The sequence below is a fragment of the Pan paniscus genome, chromosome 18 (genome assembly GCF_029289425.2).
Source record: "Pan paniscus chromosome 18, NHGRI_mPanPan1-v2.0_pri, whole genome shotgun sequence".
NCBI classification, from domain to species: Eukaryota; Metazoa; Chordata; class Mammalia; order Primates; family Hominidae; genus Pan; species Pan paniscus.
Genome location: NC_073267.2, coordinates 81,915,544 through 81,933,983, shown reverse-complemented (window position 1 = coordinate 81,933,983; position 18,440 = coordinate 81,915,544). Strand labels below are relative to the sequence as shown.

The following is an 18,440-nucleotide window of genomic DNA, read 5'->3' as shown; positions in this document are numbered from 1 at the left end:
GGGGGGAATGTAGTTGCAAATCACTTACTCAGCTAGTTCCAAGCCATTGTTCTAATGCTGCACTGGAATAGGAAACATGGAGAGAAGTCAAGAAGAGAGGGAATGGCAGCGTGGAATTAGGATGGGGCTGCTGGTTGTCAGAGCTGACTCTACATAGAGAGCTTAGTAACTATGGAAATCTTCATGGAGCCTGTGAGTGAAAAGCAGCCCGAGAGGAAATGAAGGGAAGCGTTGCAGTGAATTTTATATCAGCAGTTTGAGTGTGACATTTGGATCTGGAGGGAGAAAACTACATGGCAAGCTGTTGGTAGCACACAAGGCTCTGTGCCCGCCCTGCTGGGATGGAGCCTCTGAGGGGCCTTTGCCAAACAGGCTCACTCCACTGTCACTTGTCCACAGAGCAGAGGAGCAGGGTGACCTCAGGTAGAGCCAGTCCTCTGACTCCTATCAGGGACTTCAACCCAGCGCAAGCTCCCTCTGGCTAGGATGGGTGAAGTACTATCCTTTAACTGGCAGAGTAAACTGTCCAGCTGTTCATGAAACAGATTATATTTTCTAATCAAAATTGGTTTGATTTATACTAGATCAGAATTTCCACACTTACTAGTCTAAAATACTTGCTGATCTTCTTACCAGAGCTGTTTAGGCAATTAGTGCCCTGGAAGGTTCTGGGAGGACATCTAATCTGCAGTGAAGCAATGGCCCTGTAGACAGTGTGGCCTTCTGGAACATTTCCGCACACAGAGGTACATTTCTGGAGACCAGTGAGCCTCATAGTCTCCTACAGAGGAAAGATGGTGAGAGAATGTCAGGAAAAAGCAGAAGCATTTTATTCCTGATGAATTGCATTAAAGGGAAGGACAATCTGTGCTATTATGCTAATATCTGCAATAGCAATTTTATTATGTTCGTTAATCTATAGTCAAGGAATAACATTATTACAATTCTTACAGCTTTTCAAAGTACTTTCATAACTATTACCTTATTTCAACTGCATGGCAACCCTGTGATGTAGGTGGGTGCATTTTAAAGATGAGAAAATTTGGATCTAGAAAGGTTGGGGCTAGAATAGAATCACACAGAGTAAGGACAGGATCTAGATCTTAGGACACCTGGTCCAGTGCTGCCAGGGGAGAAAGGGAGTTGCCTGCTGTGTATGCTGCTGGTGACATCCATAGGGACCTGGCCGTGGGGGGTCCCTGGGTGCTTTTGCCTGGTTATGACTCTCTGCCTGGACAACTGTCCACTTAATGTTTCCCCATTTATTGTTTCGCAGCCTGAATAACTCCTTGTCCCCACACCACCTATAGGACAGATTTGCAGAGCTCTCAAGACTGGTGCAGATGCATAATGTGTGACCACACCATTGCTTTCCCAGCTCTTCCCCCCCTCCCCCAGCAATACCTTAACACTGACCTGGAGGGGTCTGATGGGAAAGCTAAAATTTGGTTCTATGTCCTTGGTTCTCAGGCTTTCCTTTGAGAGGGTGATGAGATACTAATTTGAGTTCATAATTGTATGCTGAACAATTATCCTCAGAATAATGCATTTTGGATTTAAATTTCAATTGGAGTTTGAGAGGTGCAAAAGTTACAGGAACTATGTCCACATTTTCATCATACATTTTCCTCATTCCCAACAGTTACTATATCTCCAGTACTTCCCACATTACATCTTGTTTTCAATTCAGTTAAAATCCTGTATGCCTCCTCTGAATATCATAGTTAGAAACCAACAGAGATGCTCAGAGTAATTCTCCAGAATACGATGGGGAACACTTTCCCAGGTTACAGAAGGGCCTGGCTCCAAAACAAATAACAAAGAACTCCAGCAAAGCTGCCAATCACAATCCTTTAACATTGAAGCGGATCAAGGCATTGCAGAGCATTTCCCGCTTATATTCAATCACAACATTTACCTTTCCCTCTGGGCCCATTTCCATCCCAGAAAAGGGCTAATATTGATTAATTACCCACTATACGGTTAAACACCTTTCTTTATATACATTACCTTGATTTATTAAAAAATACTTTCAAAGCTCATTATTGAAGTCAGATATAAATGAAAAGATCAGATATATTGAAAGACAACAAATTCCACGAGGCCTTCACCAAGACCACTTCCTCCTCCAGGAAGGCCTCCCAGATCCTTCTCATTTTCCTCCACCAAACTGAAGTAACTGTCCCATCCTGGAATTTTCACATTACTTTATTTCACCTGCTACCTTGTAATAGAGTTATTTATTCATGTCCTATCATCATATTAGAGAGAAATTACTTTTATTCATCTCCCTGTGGACACCATGACTAGCATGGTTCATTGTATATCTTGTACACAAAAGGTGCTGAGTAGAAACCCTTGAATGAATGAATCAGTGAGTGAATGAGTCAACTTGGGACTGGAGCTGGATCTTAAAGGACAGGTGGGTTTAGACACTCCTCAGTGTCTGAAGAACTGCAAGAGTCAGCAGGGTTGATTCACTTCTCAGTCACAGTAGACTCTAGATTAGTCACTATCACCTATAAATCATTCCAGCTGGCATCCTTCATGGACTCTTCACTGATGTATCTCTTTTTAAAATTTTATTTTATTTTTAGAGATGGGATCTTGATATGTTGCCCAGGCTGGTCGTGAACTCCTGGGCTCAAGCCATCCTTCCTCCTTGGCCTCCCAAAGTGCTGGGATTACAGGCGTGAGCCACTGAGCCTGGCCCTGACGTTTTTCTCTAACCATACTAAGAATTGAGCAATTTTCCTCCCTAGGTCCCACTCCGACACTGGTTAGACTAGTTTGCCTGTAGTGTGGTCTCTGCTGACATCAACACTTCATCGGGATAGGAAGTTGGCACATTATTGCAGAGTTCCCATTATTGCCCCGTAGGAGGCTGTCACTTCCCCAAACTGCACTAGCTCTGGTGCCAATCTCTCACTCACGCATCCTCCTCCTGACTGCTGGGAGCACACAGGCATGCTGCATGTCACCTGCTCCTCGGGCTTTTGACAATCTCCTTCCTTTGTTTCCAAATCCTAAGCAAATTGCTCGGTTGACAATCAAAGCCTACTAACATCAAACAGCTGCTATAGACAGGTGTGTTCTACAGTTACCTGCTGTTTGCTTTCCTCAGCAGGGACTGATATGACAAACAAAACCAAGAGCTGGGTGCCGACGTTCAGAGTCACTCCTGCAAGCTCAACCTAGTGTCTGTTTCTTTGGCTTCCCTGGTATTTTTCAGACTTGGAAATTCACCCTACCTGTGGCCTCCCTCAGTCCTACAGTGTGTGGCTGGCTAGGGTGTTGTAAAACCCTGCTGATTCTTGCAGTTCTTTGCAAAAAGCTAGGAATCACAGTGGCTGCATTGAAACAAAGAGGTTGCCCAGTTCTGGAACCTTTGGTTTATAAATGGCACCCAGTCTCCTTCAAATATTTTCCACTTTTCTTTCTTGTTAGTGCACTTATATGAGTGCTGTCTCCTGATTTCTGCTTTTAGCAGAAAATATCTCAGGTTCTCACATTTGAAAGTTGCTCTAAACACACTGGAGCATGTCTGGTCACTTAATCCCCCACCACTGGTGGGTAAGAGGGTGTGGTATGTTGGAGGTGAAATGGATTTCCAACTTTCCAATGTTCCTTCCTATACTTTGGAGTCTGGAAAACTAGCAACCATTGTTTTCCATGCTCTTTTCTATTTTTCAGATGCGTTTGTCCCTGGGTCTCTGGATGTGATTTAAGTTCTGCCAGTCAGACGTGCCCAGATGAAATGTGGAAGGGGAAGTGAGTCAGAGCTCATGTTTTCTGGGGCTGCTGTTTCTCCAGCAGCACCATCATGGTTGTGTCAGGGTTTTCTGTGGCAAGTACGGATGGTGGCCACTTTCTAATTATATCACTTCCTGATCTTGGTGGCTTCCTGATCACCAACGAGGCAGCAGTTTCCTCGGTGCCCTGGTGTTCAAGCCACTCCTGAAAGCTCAATCTAGTGTCTGTTTCTTCAGCTCTCCTGGTAATTTTGTAAGTCATTTAATACCCTTCTTTCACTTGCTAGAGTGAATTCCCTATGACTTCCTTACGACTGACCCTTAATCAAAACAGAGGGCAATTGGGCTAGGACATTAATCCCCCACTGCTGAGCAGGGTGCACTGAGGTAATCAGTCAGTCAGCAGGGGTCCTACCTCAGCCTCAGGCTGGATGTTCCCAGGGAGGAGAGCCACCATTCTGCCAGGGAGGACCCTGTCTGCCTCTGTGCCACGCTCACGTCCTTCCCGCTGCTTGGGATAGTTTTTCTTCCACGTCTACGTTTCTCCTTTGAAAGCTACTCCTTTTCCCAAGCTGGAAGCAGATTTTTCTTGCTGAACTCTGTGAGCACTCAGCATACTTCTCTTATGGTCAAATGATCACTTTCTTCTTGTGTTATTGTTACTCATGCGCATTTTTTTTTTGAGACAGGGTCTTGCTCTGTTGCCCAGGTTGGAGTGCAGTGGCAGGATCTTGGCTCACTGCGGCCTCAACATCGTGGGCTCAAGTGATTCTTCTGCCTCAGCCTTTTGAGTTGCTGGGAATACTTTTACTTTATTTTTAGAGATGGGGCGTGCACCACCACACGTTGCTAGTTTTTTGTGGAGATAGGGTTTTACTATGTTGCCCAGACTGGTCTCAAAACTCCTGGGCTCAAGCAATCTGCCTGCGTTGGCCTCCCAAACTGCTGGGATTACAGGCGTGAGCCACCACACCTGGCCATTGTGCACATTTATCCCCTGAACCAAATGGGCAGTCCTTTAAGAGCAGGAGCACAGTCTGGATCATTTTGGCAGGTCCTGAGTATGTCAACCCTGGTGTGCCTTGTGTATTCAGGTACACGATGACATTCCTGAACAAATGAATGAGCAGAGGGAAGGATGTACAGGTAGCTGTGCTCCCTGGCTAGTACTTGATATACCATTTTTTATTTTCCTCCACGTGGATTTTGGGGGCCCTTCAAAGAACTCATGCCAGTTTAAATGATGGCACTGGAGTACCAGCACCACCCAACAAAACTTTCTGTGATGATGAAGATGTTCTATCTGTCCAGTGAGGTAGCCCTAGCCACGGGTGACTATTGAGCATTTGAAATGTGGCTAGTGTGACTGAGGAATGGAATTTTAAATTTTATTTAATTTGAATTAATTTAAATCCAAGCAGCCACTGTGGTTACTGGCTGCCATATTGGAGAGTGCGCCATCAAATCACATCCTAGCCTGGCGGGCACACAGGCCTTATGTACTAACTACTCATTCTGCCATGGACAGGATGACAGGCCAGGACACTCTGGATGCCATCCTCAGTGTGTCTAGGCTGTGACTCTGACTTTCTGGGCCAGGACCAGGGCCTTACAGTGCAGGAGAAAGACAGAGATGTGGAAGCTTCATGGGGAGGCTTTAAAAACAGGTGAGTAGCTCTCAAATACTCTTTTCCCTAATTTCTAAAAGCAATCTGCCTGCTTCTTGCACTCCAAAGCACTGAAGCGTTGGTGTGGTGCTGTGGCAGCAAGAGGCAGCACGTCGCTAGAAGGGCGGTTGGCCTTGTGTTGAGCAGCCTCCTGCTACCGATTTTCCCTGAATGGATAGCTCCTTTTGGAGAGCATAATAAGTTTCTCATGAGGACATTTGTCCCACTCTGTGGCATCTCCTACAGTAACCACGTGTGTGTCCAATTGCAGCTGGACAGCAAGAATGCAAACAACCCCTGTGAGCATCCTGGATTGCTGTGGGTAGGGTGACCCCAACACATCCCAGGCCTGGCCACTTTGCTAGCTCTCCATACACATACAAAAGGGTATGATGCCAGGACAGAACTAGGATAATGATGCAAAGACAGAGCATGGCACACACACTTAGTGCACATACATGGTCACCTGGCTGCAGAGTGGCCTCCTTTCATGAGTTTCCTAGAGCACACATGCAGGGCCCTTTTGTTTATAGTCGTCTCTTTCATAGAGTTCTTGGAGATCATCAACCACACTTTGGTCCACTCTGCTGCGCACTCATATTTTTATCCACAGAATTCAGCCCTGCCCATCACCCTTGATGCCCTTGGCATAACCTAAGCAGGTACGTTCTAGAAGCATCTAGATGGAGGCTCTGAGGGCCTCCATCTCTTCCTGTTCTACTGCTCTAGGGTCACCGTCTATGAAAGTGGAAGCTCCAAAGACAACAAACACACACACACAGAGCCAGAAAGAAACCTCACTGCTTTGTTTTGCTCCACTTAGGGCCCACTGAGAATGAATGAATGTCCTGACTAGATAATAGCTTGCTATTGGGAAATGGGCCAGGGGTCTGGGGAAGTGAGTGAGAGTGACTTGGGAAGGTCTGGCAGAGACAGGACAGAAGCAGAGGCATGAGTTAAAATGTACAGGTAGATCTGGGCTCACATTCTAGCTGTAAGCCTTGGGCAAATTTCTTGGTCCCTTTGAGCCTCTGTTTCATTTTATGGGTTGGTGAGAAGTTGAAATGAGGTCATGCCTGTGACAGTCCTCATAGAATGTTTGACAAATAGAATGAAAGGCACCTTCTGGTCAGGAGCCTCTGTGACCTGCACCTCTTTACAACTTTTATAGGTGAGCCAAGATTTGGAGGAACCACTGGGATGCTCACTCGTGGCCATGACATCAGCATTCCAGGAGGGCAGCTCCACAGATAAGTCACTTCTGATACTGCTGGCAGCTCACCATCAGGAACAATGCACTGAAATGCATACGGCCTTTGTAATGCGCATTTACATTGATCTAACCACTTTCTGGGAAACTCACAACAGTCCATGGGTGTGATTATTGTTATTTCCATATTGCAGATGATGGAGCTAAGGCCCCAGGAGGTTAACTGACTTGCCCAAGGCCATATTGCCTGTATGTGATATAGCTGGGATTCAAATCCAGGTAGTTTGGTTTGAGAGTCCACAATGTTAATCATCGCTTCCCGGTGCACTGCTTTTAGCTGAACTCAACGTGCCAACGATTACCGTAGCTAAAAGTAACAATAGCAAAGGAGGCTAGGAAATGCTTACCTCCCTAAAAGTTTTATAGTGAACTTCATGTGAATCATGTTATCACCCAGACTGCATGTGATCTCAACATTTTAAAAATATGCCTGTAGAAAGGGGATTTTAAATTGGAAAAGATGAGTCCTTCCCATTACTTTATGTTTCAGAGTTGGAAGGAATACAAGCTTTCTGAGGAAGGCAGCCCTGTGGCTCCAATGGCCTGGAGCTCCATTTTGTCTCGGTAGCCACCCTGGAATGGTGGGTCAGATGGTAGAGAGGCTTAGGGGCTCAGTAAAGAAGTTTGGGCTTGGCACTGAGTCCCTGGAGATTTTCGAGCGGAGACAGATGGGATGAACGAATGTTCTGCTACAATCAGGCTGACAGTGCAGAGTGCAGGGTGAAGGGAGATGGAAGATGGAGAGGCCAATGAGAAGGCTGCTGCACATGAGGAGGAGGCTGGGCTAGGATTGAAGGAGAGGGAATGAAAAGATGGTGATGGCCTCAGAAATGAAAGGAAAAGCCACAGGGCTTGTGATTAATTGGATCCTGGGGTGGGAGAAGCAGACATGGAGGTTTTCAGCCAGAAGCAAGAGAATCAAGAAGAAAAAGTGATGGTTTTGAGAGAAACAATATTCAGACCCACTGAATTTTAGGAGAGATAGGGGCACTAAGTTGCAAGGCTAATAGGTAGTAGGAGATCTTGTGCTGGGACACAGAGAATAACTCAAGCTTGTGGTTTAGTAGAGAAATGGACATTGCAGCATTGAGAATTAGAGGAGGTTGTGAGAGGAGGGCTGAGAACTAAGAGTTAACTCCAGCATCAACAAGGGTGAAGGTGGAGAGCCTCTCATAGAGCCTGGCAGGAAAACCACTGGTGACATTTGAGAGTACAGTCCAGGTTCCCCAGAGAAAGAGAACCAGTAGGGCATGTGTGTGTGTGTGTGCATACTGATATACACACGCATATACATATATAAAGAAATTTATCATAAGAAATTGGCTCACATGAATATGAAGGCTAAGTCCCAAGATCTACAGTCAGCAAGAAGGAGACCCAGGAGAGTCAATGTGTAGTTCCAGTGAGAGTCCAAATACCTGAGCATAGTACAAATTTCAGTCCAAAAGCGAGCAGACTTAAGACCTAAGAAGAGCCAATGTTTCAGTTCACATTTAAAGGTCAGAAAAAGCCAATGTCCCAGCTCAGATAGCCAGGCAGGAGAAGCTCCCTCTTGGCATTTTTGGTCTGAATTTTTGGCCTTCAACTGATAGGGTGAGACCCACTCACATTAGGGAGGACAATCTGCTTTACTCAGTCCACCAATTCAAATGTTAAGCTCATCCACAAACACCCTCATACACACACCCAAGATAATGTGTGGCCAAATGTCTGGGCACCCTGTAGCCCAATCGAGCTGATACATAAAATTCATCACCACAGTGCCATGAAGTTAGCTTGTTGAAGGCTAATGAAGAAATGTGTGGTAGGGAAAAGGATGCAGGAAGACACAGACGACCCACTTGAGAATGCTGTCAGCCAAAAGAAGCAGAAAAATCACAGACTAATCTGAATGGGCAGCAGGGTTAACCAACATTTCTTTACATGATAAAAGAGACCTTCTGACTTGATGCTTTTATGCTAATCCATGTAGACATTTGTTCTGTCATTCCTTTTCCCCCAGGTTATTAAATTGAATATATAATTTTCCATTCTAATTATATTTTCCCAAAGGTAACTTTAAAGTAGTTTGCATTTTTGGCAGGCATGCCAACTATTGGCAGAAGCAGGTGGCTCAGAAGGACTCTGGGGCAAAGGAATAATCCAGTTCATAATCTAAAATGTGCTGTGGATAAAGATGCATGCCACTTACAAGGATATTATCAAAGTTAATTTTTCTGTGTGATTCGTGGCTTTTCAACATTGGTGCAGAAGAATGGATGTTTCCTGTCAGCATCTTGACCACCTTAGTGTTCACTTAAAAGAAATACAGGGAAGTACACCTATCAGGCATTGGTGCGAGATGGGTCAGAAAGGAGCCAAAGAACCCGCAGTTGTGTCAGCTGGGGCAGGTGGTAAGTTGGCTGAGGCACAGTGACATGTCCTTGCATTGGTCCCCATCTGATCAGTGCAATGATCACAATGGAGGACTTGAGACTCTGCAGAATGTTAAGTGTAAAGAGTGATGAAATCCTTTTTGAGCTTGCAAACTGTTTGCTAGAATCCTAGTTTCATGTTTCACCAGTGTGGCTGCCTTTTCTCCACACACCTCCGCTCTTAGACAGATCCCACATAGCCAGTGGGCCCGGACACTCAGCCCTGGTGAGCCCTCTTCCTGGAAACCCCATATCTTCCATCACTTAGTCTCTTAAAGAAGAGCGTACAAATAGCCCTCAAATAGCGCTTGTGTCCAGAAAGTGACATGCACAGCATGCCTGTATCTCTACTCCAAGCATCCCAGGTAGGTTGGCTTTGCATGATATGTAAGTTGCTGCCAAACATGCCCATTAGCTGTCATTTCTCACTGACTTCACTGTTTTCTTACTTTTATTTTAAAGGTCATCTCTGTATTTCCAGTTGAGACCCACTTATTAATTTACAATGATACTGTACATATATTTTCAGTTATTATATATTGTTATCATATATCGTTATCTATATATCATTTTGTATATAGATATCTGTATATATGATATTATCTGTATATATTATCCATGCATGTACTATCTGTATATATGTATATATAACTGTATATCATATTCTTAAATATACACTGTCATCATAATATATGTAAAATTCAATATATGGAGACATCTATCTTCTCAATTTTTTCTAAAATATAATAACAAATTATACTCAAATAATCTAACCAGAGCATTTATTAAGTACCCATGTGCTCAGTATTAGTTTAAGCCCCATGGGATACAGAACAAATACAAGACGTAATATTGACCCTCAGGTTGACCACACACAAGCTGGGAAACAAGACCCATACATGAGAAGTGACAATGAACTCTGACAATGAACTCTCCTGGCTATTTGGCCATGGGAGGCACATGCAGAAGATGGAAAGGCAGCAGGGCATGTTTTCCCTGTTCTTACCCTGCTTCAGCCTCTCTGGGAAGGTCACATCCTTCTCTGACTACAGCCACTGCTGGGCCATTCCCCCAGCTCTCACTGGCTCTGGTCCTTCCATTGTTCCTTTCACCCTATGGGTAGTAACAGCTTCCTGGTGTTGTTAGTCTTTGGGCACCTTTCCTTGCTTGTTCTCATACCCCTGTCTATTCCTCTGTCAGTAGCCCCTTCCTTAAATTCCATCCACCTGTACCATTAGGAGTGAATTCTGTTTCCTCCTGGGACTCTGACGGATGCAGCGAAACTTACGAAGTTGCAGGTAGGGGGTTGCTTCACTTGTTGGTAAAGATTTGAATGTGTCAACCAGAACAAATACTTGTTTGATAAAGGAGAAAGGAGTTGGCCTTCCCCAGCAGGAGAGTAGGAGGAGCTTTGAAAGCAGACAGATGACTTATAGAGAGCAAAAGCAAGGGCTTGAAGTGAACAAGTTGGCGTTTTGGTGTAGACAAGTCTGATCTGTACAGCTAATTTTTAGACTTTAAAAAGTTAAATGAATCCTTCCTGGAGGCTTATGCTTCCTGTCCTGTCACTTGTTTGAAGAGAGAGCTACATCAAAGCCCCAGGCACCAGAATTCCCCAGAACCCAAACTTCACAGTCCTGCTGGGGGACACCTCAGATCCCCAATTAGGAGGATGGAGTGCGGGTGAGCAAGGAACCCCCTCCTGCTTTAATTACTCCTGGCATAATATTCTTTTTCAAGCTTTGCTAATTGAAATTAAACAGCTGCCACATGTGGACAGGGACAAAAAAGAATCAATTTTTCAGCTTTCTCTGATGTAATAGAGACTGACAGGCCATGAGGAAAACAGGGGCAATTTCCCTCCCACGGCTACTGGGTCACCAGTGGTTGACTCAAAGCAAAATAGAGTGTTGAGGTGAAGTCTTCCCTAGTACAGTAAGAGTGATGCTAGCCAGGGGTTCTCAGGACAAATGACACATTAAGTTAGTCTCATGGCCACCTTTACTAAAATGATCCAGTAGCCGACTCTTTTGTAGCCCAAGATTACCAAGATCTACCATATGCCAGAAGGGGCTAGAAATAGTCCCCTGCCAAGTGGATTCTTTGCTAGGTAAGTTCTTTAACAGTTGGTGAAGGGTGGCAAGGGATGGTTTTATCACCTTAGAGGACAGATTAGTAAAGGGAAGGTGAAGGAAAAGAGATTCTACAATGCACTTAAGGGTGTGCTAGGTGCTTTCAGAGAAGTTGTCTTTGTCAGGCCCTATGGCAACATAGGGACTTAGGTCTTATGAAACAAACTAGACTTGGAGCTTGGGGGCTTAGGTCTGTGTGTGGTGAGTGTGATATGGTCAAAAGGCTTGGATAAAAATCAGTGACCAGAACAGTTGGCCTTCCTCCCACCTCCCAGTCTCAGTGCACAGAACACCAGAGGCAAGGCATCTGTCCCCCAGGCAGAAAACCAGAAGTTTCTTCTCTGAATAAACTAGATGGCCCTAGGGACTAAACTTCCCCATACAAACATTCTCTACTTAATAACCTTAAAGTGAAGCCTGTTAGTTGGCAAGTCCTGCTCCCACTCCCAAAGAAAATGCTCCCTGTTTAGAATCTCACATTTAAATACAGTGACAGGCAAGGATTTTTGAGGAAAACCTCTGAATGAAAGGAAACAAAAATAGACAAACAGAAAGAGAAATAATGCAGAGAACAGAAAATAAACTTAAAAAAGAAAAAAACCTTCTAGTTCATATCTTTAGAGAGATTTGAGAAGATGTTATGCAAAGAGAACAATTGGAGAATAAGAAAGAATTCTTAGAATTTAAAAATAGAATTTCTAGGGCCCGGCATAGTGGCTTATGCCTGTAATCCCAGCAATTTGGGAGGCTGAGGTGGTTAGATTGCTTGAGCTCAGGAGTTCGAGAGCAGTGTAGGCAATGTGGTGAAACCTTGTTTCTACAAAAAAATACAAAAAAATTAGCTGGGTGTGGTGGTGTGCACCTTAGTCCCAGCTACTAGAGAGGCTGAAGTGGGAGGATTGCTTGAGCCTGGGAGGCAGAGGTTGCAGTGAGCTGAGATCCTGCCACTGCACTTCAGTCTGGGCAAGATAGTGAGACCTTGTATCAAAAATTTTTTTTTTTCTAAAATTAAAAAAAAAGTGGTAAAATAGTTGGAAGGTAACATCAAGAAAATCTCCCAGAAATTATAGCAAGATGTAATAGAAAATAGGAAGCAAACAAGTGAGAAAGCAGGATGGAAGCCAGAGTCTTTTTAAACCCTCATATTGGAAGGAACACCCTATCACTTTTATCATATTTTATTTATTAGAAGGTCCAGCTCAAGAGGAGGGGATTATAGAAGAAAGGACTACGGGGAGTCTGAAATCACTAGAAGTCTCTTTAGAAGATGCCTACCACATCTTCAAGAAAATCTCCCAGAAATTATAGCAAGATGTAATAGAAAATAAGAGAGAACAGATAAGATATATAGAGGATAAACCTGTCTAGAAGAGGTTGGCAATGAATGGTACATGTGCCAAATCCAGCCTGTGGCCTGTTTCTATGTGTTCTTTAAGCTATGAGTGCTTTTAAAATTTGTAACGGGTTGTATTGGAAAAAAAAAAAAAAAGGAAGAAGATGTGACAGACCACATGTGGCTCACCAAGCCTGAAACGTTTACTCTCTGGCCCTTTACCAAAAAACTTGCTTACTCCTGTTCTAGCAGGTCCAACATCCAACTGATAGGAATTCTAGAAAAAGAGAAGAGATAAGCGGACACATGAAATTATCAAAGAAAATATACAAGAACGATTCCCAAAATGTAAGGACATGAATCTCAGGCTGAAAAGGTGAATGGGTATCCAGCACAATAAATGAAGACTGAGCCTTAACTCGATTATATCACTGTAAAATTTCAGAACATCTGGGGTTAAAAAAAAGATCCTGAAAGTTTCCAGTGGGGATAAAAACAGGTCAGTTACAGATGAATGAAAAATCAGACATCTTAATAGCTGTATTTCATGCTAGAAGAAAATGGAGCAACACCTTACACATTCTGATGGAAAGTAATTTTTAGCCTTGAATTTTATATCTGTCCAAATGTTAGGGAATATCAACATAACGACATTTCAGACTCGAAAAGACTTAGAACATTTATCTTCACAGTATCTTTAGCTGACAGCACTTGCTACAGATGTGCTCTCCTAAAATGAGAGACAGTAAACCAAGAAAGGAGACCATGGGGTCCAGGAAACATACATCAACTTAAGAAAGTGGTGAAGGAAACTCTCACTAGAGATTAACTGGTCCAGATTACAGCAAGAGCCCCGGCGGGTGGGGAAAGGGTGTGGTAGGCATCGTCTAAAGAGACTTCTAGTGATCTCAGACTCCCCGTAGTCCTTTCTTCTATAATCCCCTCCTCTTGAGCTGGACTTAGTGACTTGCTTCTAATACATGGAATATGATAAAAATGATAGGGTGTTCCTTCCAATATGAGGATTTAAAAAGACTCTGGCTTCCATCCTGCTCTCTCACTTGCTTGCTCTGATGAAGCCAGCCATCAAGTTGTGAGCTGCCCTGTGGAGAGGCCCATGTGACAAGAAACCAAGGGAGGGCCTAGCCAAAGCCTGTGAGGAACTAATCCTGCCAACAATCACTGGAGTGGGCTTGGAAGTAGATCTTCTCCTGGTTGAACTTTGAGAGGACTACAGTCCTAGCTGACACCTTAATCACATCCTTGTGAGACATCCTGAGTTAGAGGACCCAGCTAATCCAAGTCTGGTTATTTTCCCACAGAAACTGTAAGAAAATAAATACTCATTGTTTTAAGCTGCAATGTTTTGGGGACAATTTGTCACACAGTGATAGATAACTAATACAAAAAAGTTGAGCGAAAACTGATATGATGGAATCTTTTGGGGAAGAGATCAAGGATTAGTAGGTAGCAAATTTTACACATAAACAGCAAATGGAAACTTACAGAAAATTCCAAAGTTGCACTGGAAAGAAAATGCAATCATAGTTCACTACTTGGCTCTACAGTGAACAGTATTAACATAATCATCCTGTTGTAAATATTGAATATATAACTGAAACAAGGAGTGATAGGTGGAATGAGATAACTATGTTCTCATTTATCATAATATGCAGTCACTGAATAATTTTTAACATCACAAAAAAATTACCAGTATAAATATGTTGTGTATAAGTGTGGAGGTAACTATCAGAAGAAACAGCTAGAAGAGTTGAAAGTGGTTGCCCTTGCAGAGCAGAACTAGGACAGTACATGGTGGAAAGGTAGAAAGGAGTCTCTTGTTTTTCATTATAAGTTTTTTTTTTTGAGATGGAGTCTTGCTCTGTCGCCCAGGCTGGAGTGCAGTGGCACAATCTCGGCTCACTGCAACCTCTGCCTCCCGGGTTCACACCATTCTCCTGCCTCAGCCTCCCGAGTAACTGGGACTACAGGCTAATTTTTGGTATTTTTAGTAGAGACGGGGTTTTGCCACGTTAGCCAGGATGGTCTCGATCCCCTGACCTTGTGATCCACCCGCCTCAGCTTCCCAAAGTGCTGGGATTACAGGCGTGAGCCACTGCGTGGAGCCACTGCTCCAAGCACAGGGTAGAAGGAACGATGAGAAATTAGTATTCCTAATGTATGTGAGGCCAAATTCCATTACTAATCATGCTTTATGGAAATTCAGTGTTTAGAAACAGTCATAAAAATTGGTCTGGAATGTTTGAATCCTGTAGAGTTCCCAGCATAATGATGGAAATGCATAATAAAGACACATTCACAATACAGAGCATGTGTAGGACCCCACAAAAGATAACTTCTAGCAAAATAGGCTAATTGACTATGTGACAAAACACAGGAATAAATCCAACATTATAAGAGATGTCAGCAGGTACATCAAAAGGGAGAAATCATATCAAAGAACTCATGGAAATTAGAGGAATATAAAAGGGACTTTAGCAATGTATCTAAAAGGTTCAAAAAGATAATGAAAGGAATGGAAAACTTAAGGTAAGATTAGGGCATCATAAAAAAGAAAGGCCCAATATACATTGAAAAAAATTTATAAATTTCAGAAATAAAAATCAGTCCTTGAGATATACCTTCGGTGGTGGGTGAAAAAGATTAGACATGGCTGAAGTGAGAATGAGCAAACTGGAAGAGAGACCAAAGGAAATAATAAAAAATACTATACAGTGAGGTAAATGTACAATGTGAAAGACAAGTAATGAGAAATCCCAGAATGAAACCTGCCAATGCATGTCTAACAGAAATTCCAGAAAAAGAAAACTGAGAGACTGGAGAAGAACCAATATTTGAGAAAACAGAAGTTCCAAAATTGAAGAAGGACATGAGCCCTTAAATTAAAGAAGCATACAGAGTCCCAAACATGACAAAACAAAGAGAACTAAATCCAGACCTAGACACAGTGTAGTGAAGCACAGAAAGGTAAGGTAATAAATGCTTCCAGAGAGAGAGAGAGAGAAAAAAAAAAAAAAAACAAGATTGTTTACAAAAGAATAGCCATTAGTCTGACAGCTAACTTTTGTCAGGATAATCATATCAGAAGATAATAGAACAACCTTCAAAATTCTTAGGGAAAATAATTGACAACCCTGAATTTTATACCCAACTAAATAATAATTCAAAAGTGAGGTTGTATAAGACATTTCCAGACATATAAAGATGAAGAGTTTACTTGTCTTAGACCCTTGCAGAAAGAATGAATAGAGGAAATAGTTTCAAGAAGGCAAATTATACCAGAAGAGAAGAGGACACAGGAGGCAACAGTGAACAAAGTAGGTGAAACATGTTGGCTAATTAAGTAAGTACTCCCTGTAAAAACACACAAAAACTAACCACTCATCCATCCAACAACAACAAAAAACTCTCATTTGGCTCATACAAAAGGTTGCTGAAACTACAATACTAGAAAATCCTAATAGGGAAGATGGGTGGAAGAAGTTAGGAGGGAAGTTCAGGCATTTTAAGATCTTTGTTTTTGTCAGGAAGAGGATAAATATACTAACTACCTTTACCCCCTTTGGGTGTATATAGATGCTACTGTTCACCAGTCTCTCTCTTCTTCTTCCTTTCTCTTCTTTCTACACTACCAAAGCACATATGCTATCTTGCATGTAAGTGGGATCATGTGACTGAGTCCCGGCCAATGGCCCATGGGATGGAGGTGGGATATACCCCTTCCAGGCCTGGCCCCTAAAGTACACCATGTGGGCCTCCTTGCTCTTTCTTTGCTTGTTGGTCAGCTGAGTGTTGAGGGCTCTGAGGAAACCCCAGGGGACATGGAACTACTGGGTGGAAGAATCCTCTATCCCAGAATCATTACTTAGAGGAGAGCTGCCCTACGACAAGAATCTGGATGAACTTTCCATTAGGCAGAAATGATTTTATCGTGTTAAGCTGCTAGAATTTCTTTGTCATCACAGCTTAGCCTATCCTATTTGATTAATACAGAAATGGAAGTGAAACAATGCCCTAATAAAAACCAAAAATATGTGGCATTGGTTTAATGGTCAGGCAGTGAGTGACAAGGACACCATCAGCAGCAGACGGAAAGAAAAGAACCAGAACATGCAGCGGTAAAACTGTCACCTGTGGTAACACACTAGATATAAGGTCTCCCCTCAAGTTGGCGGCTCTAGAGGAGTCTAGAAAGCAGACTATTAGTAATGTGTGTTGGTTTTTATTGGCAGCCTTTGCTAAGCTATTAAGGAGATAAACTCAGGAGAGAATTAGCAGGTTTGTAAACAGAAATAAATGGGAATGCAAAGAGTCCAGACATTTGCAGAGTCAAAGGGTTGAAAAAACTTACTGCTTCCAGTAGAGCATAAATGACAAAGGCCCAGAGAAACAAGCAGAGATCTGCCCCATAGGATTCCAGCATTTGTTAAGAGTGGCTTCAGTGTACCTCCTTTTTGTTCCTTTTCTGACAGGGAATTTGTAATTGCAATTATTGCAGGCAGCTTGCTTCGCTGCAGTATAAGTAGTAGTGAAGCGAGAAAGGGAGGAAAGATAACTTCTTTTAGTTCATTGGGTGCCACGCCAAGAAGAGTCACATGATAGATCTTTGCATCATCCAGAGACCCCAGACTCTGAGCTGGAATGAAGTGACTGGACAGGACTTTGAGTTGTTTTCCCTGGGCAGAGATGAGTGTGTCCTATATGTGGTTCTCTCTTTCTTGGACACACAGCTAATCTAATTGCTCTCTAGTCCGTGCATCTAGGTGAAGCCACATGATTGAGTTCTGGCCAATGAAGCATAAGAAGAGGGAAGGGTATGCTGGTAAGGGTTTAACAACTGGCCCTCCAGAAAAGACATATGCATATGTATTTGAATTTATGATAAATTTGCTAATATAAGGGTTGCACAGCAAGTTATTTATAATTAATAACACTATAATTACATTTTAAAATACACAGTACTCTTGTAATTTCCATATAGCTGATTGATTCTCTCAGAATGCTTTTGTTGTTTTTATGTAGGTCACAATTTACTTCTTCATCAGTAATGAGGGCAACTTCTTTGCTGAATCAGTTAACAGTTTTCAAACACTGTAAGGATAGTCTCTCAATATTTTGTGCTATTCAGAATGTAATGGCTACAGACACAACATGCTTTTAGTTAATCTGGATTAACAACACTTCATAACTTTTAAAAGTCTCTAGGCCAGGTACAGTGGCTCACATCTGTAATCCCAACACTTTGGGAAGCCAAGGCGGGTGGATCACCTGATATCAAGAGTTCAAGACCAGCCTGGCCAACATGGTGAAACCCCATCTCTACTAAAAATACAAAAAATTAGCCGAGTGTGGTGGTGGGCACCTGTAATCCCAGCTACTCGGGAGGCTGAGGCAGGAGAATTGCTTGAACTCGGGAGGTGGAGGTTGCAGTGAGCCAAGATCAGCCTGGGCAACAAGAGTGAAAGTTTGTCTCAAAAACAAAACAAAACAAAACGTCCTAGAAAATCAACAGAACAATAAGTCAAGCTCTGATTTATAGTGTTTGCCTGTTTCCATGGTATAAATATCCCCACCATGGTCGATTTCAAACTATCAACATGATGCCTCCAAACACGGGGTCAGGAAGAAATGCACAGTAGCTACTGCTATACAGTATTTCCTGCTTATCCATACAAGTGGCTGTTTGAACAAGATCCTGTTTGAACTTTAAGACTACTAGATATTTAGGTCTGCATCTGGATACAGAATCTTATTTGAATCAATTAGCACCTAAAGCTAAAATCTGTGCTCTTTTCTCAGGGAACCTTCTGACAATACTTACACTAAGCACAAGGAATTAGTGGGAGACACT

General features: G+C 42.8%; 1 protein-coding gene across 1 annotated transcript in view; it reads right to left on the bottom strand.

Annotated features, from left to right (window-relative positions):
- The window catches only part of PMFBP1 (polyamine modulated factor 1 binding protein 1), a 165,867-nt gene that overhangs the window by 80,817 nt on the left and 66,610 nt on the right, over positions 1–18,440 (bottom strand). Inside the window, exon 6 of the mRNA XM_063597724.1 lies at positions 634–781. The gene's annotated coding sequence lies outside the window, so the exon portion shown is untranslated. The remainder of the gene's footprint in view (positions 1–633; positions 782–18,440) is intronic.